Source organism: Colobus angolensis, unplaced genomic scaffold, assembly GCF_000951035.1.
Source record: "Colobus angolensis palliatus isolate OR3802 unplaced genomic scaffold, Cang.pa_1.0 Scaffold64, whole genome shotgun sequence".
In the NCBI taxonomy this organism is placed as follows: domain Eukaryota; kingdom Metazoa; phylum Chordata; class Mammalia; order Primates; family Cercopithecidae; genus Colobus; species Colobus angolensis.
The window spans coordinates 430,836-433,752 of NW_012120043.1; positions in this window are offsets into that span (position 1 = coordinate 430,836).

Below are 2,917 nucleotides of genomic sequence, written 5' to 3' on the forward strand. Positions count from 1 at the left end.
GCGCCATTGTACTCCAGCCTCGGTGACAGAACGAGACTACGTCTCAAAAAAAAAAAAAAAAAAGAAGCTACACATGGGTTTCGCTGGGGGAAGATCGAGGTGCTGGCAGAGCTGCGTTGTTTCTGGCAGCTCCAAGGAGAATCTGTTCTGCGCCTTTCCAGGCTCCTAGAGGCCGCCCACATTCCCTGGCTCCAGCCCCCTTCCTCCATCTCCGAATCCTGTAATGGCAGCCAAGTCCTTCTCTTATCCCATCTCTAACCATAGAGGGCAGGCGTCTCCTTTTCTTTCTTTTTATTTATTTTTTTTGAGATGGAGTCTCGCTGTGTTGCCCAGGCTGGGGTGCAGTGGCACGATCTCAGCTCACCGCAACCTCCGACTCCCGGGTTCAAGCGATTCCCCTGCTTCAGCCTCCCAAGTAGCTGGGATTACAGGCACACGCCGCCATGCCCACTTTTTTTTTTTTTGTATTTTTAGTAGAGACAGAGTTTTACCATGTTGGCTACTCTAATCTCGAACTCCTGACCTCAGGTGATCTGCCCATCTCAGCCTCCTAATGTGCTGGGATTCCACCGCGCCCGGCCAGGCATCTCCTCTTCTACGGACGCTTTGAGGACAGTGGGCCATCTGTATAACCCAGGATGGGCCCCTGTGTGAAAGTCCTCAACTCAGTCCCGCCTGCAGAGCCCCTTTGGCCAGGGAGGGTGGGACACCCCACAGGTTCCAGGGATGAGGGCCCCGTGGTCTCTGGGGCCGCCGTTCTGCTGACCACCCCCAACCGCACTTCCACTCACTCACAGCACAAGCGTCTGTTTCCAGCGCACACCCCTGCCGTTCCAACCAACGTTCGTCTCAACCTCAACATCCCTTTCCTCTGGGAAGCCTTCCTCAGTCTCCCCCAGGCCTGCGTCAGGCCTGGGGCACCTCTGCTATCTGGGCATCCTCTACCACAGAACAACACTGGATTGTTACTGTTTACTTGTCAGGATTTACCTTGAGGGAGACAGAAGCCTGGGGCGTGAGCAGAGGCCACGGCAGCCACGGTGGGTGTCTGAGCCAGGGAGAAGTGTTGTGGTAGCTGGGGTAGGAAGTGGGCCACAGGGGCCAGGCTGCGGGCGGAAGTCCTAGGATGAGCCTCGGGCCTGGATACGGTGGGGAGGGGGCAGAGCCGGGAGAGGGGAGGTCGTCACTGGGGTCTCAGGAGGAGGCAGTGCCCCAGAAAAGGCCAGTGACCTGTCTGAGGTCACCCTGCACAGAGCCTCTGGGTTAGGGAGGAAGACAGAGCCGGGAGCAGGAGGCCACTGGCAGCTGGCCTCGGTTTCCCCGGAGAGGGCCGGAACCCACGCCAGCCAGACAATGACCCTTTGATTCGCGCAGCCCAGGCCGGAGTGGCTGAGCCACGGCAGGGTCGGGTCTTGGCCAAGGTCACACTGTCCAGCCCCCGCACACCCTCAGTGAGAACACAGGGTCCTGTCCCTGCCCCGCTCCCCAACCCGGGGGGATTCCCAGGGGAATGCCAGAAGCCAAGGCCAGGTCAAGACGGCGGGGTGTCCCCCTCAGGGCCACTAGGGCAGGAACTCGGCCCCTGGCCACTGGCTGCTAGGGGACACAGTCAGGCTGGGCAGCTGAGGTGGAGGAGAGGGTACAGGTGTCTTCCGTGGGCGCAGGTCTCACTTATGCCAGAGAAGGGGCTGTGCTGTGGGGCTGCTGGACGCCTCCATTTCCACACCCGGGGGACGGGCAATGCCGGAACAGTGACTGGCCAGACATAGGCATCCCCAGGAGACACCCAACTGCTCTCCACCTCCTCAACCTTCTTTATTTTCCTGAAAGCATTTACCACTCTTTGAAGTTACAGATTAATTTGTCTCTGCATTTTGCTGTCTATGGCCCCTCCAAACCAGGAGCTCGGTGAGGGTGTGATGGGGTCTGCCTTGGTCACCACAGCACCCCAGCACCCTGCAGGGCCCCTCCGGCCAACAGGAGATGTTCACTGATGGTTCCTTAGAAGCAGGAACGGAGGGGCTCCGCAGAACCCTTGAGCTCGCCACGGGCGCCCTGACAAATCCGGAGGCCTCCACCACAGCATCAGCTCCCAAGTAGGAACTCTGTCTGGCTGCAGCAAAGCCCCCCGGGCACAGCGCCTCCAGGCCCACGCAGATGTCGCTGTCATAAATTGTGGGAAACGCCTCTGCTGGAAACAGTGTTTGCTGAATCTCGGAGGGAGAGGAAAAAAAACCTAGTAAACATTCTTGTTGATGTGACCTGGGGGAACGTTCCCAAAGGCTTAGAGGGCTGTGGGGGGCAGAGCTGCCCAGGGGCCCAGGACAAAGGCCTGGCGTGCACACACGCACGCACACACACGCACGCACACGCACGCAGACAGTGGCCTCCCTGGGGGCCTTGGCTGGGCGAGGCCTGCTGTTGTCCACGATGCTGGAAGGAGCTGTGTCTCTGGGTCTGTCCCGGCCGCACCCCGTTCTGTCCCACACCCAACCTCTCCCCACCCACAGGCCGGCTCCAGCGGCCAGGTGGACGGGTGGGCGGCCAGCGCTGTGAGCAGGGAACCATATCCAGCTGAGGTTTTGAGTGTGTGGGGCGGGTGGGGACCAAGGAGGCCAGGTTGGGGGGCTCAGACTATGAAAGTGACCACATGCAAATCACAGAAACGGGGTGCAGGAATCCACAGACGTGCTCCTCGTGGGTCCCCGCTAGCTCACCACCACCCCTGCAACTGAAGATCCCCAAACCCACTTTGACTCCTGGAGACGGCGCCTCGATCCACCCAAAAGGCTGCCACCACCTCGAACCCACACCCCTGTCCCAGTTCCGCCCTGGGTCCACCACATCTCCCCAGATGCATTCTCTGGCTCCGGGAGGGGACCCGGGCGCGCGCCCCCAGCTGCCCCCCGCTGCCCCC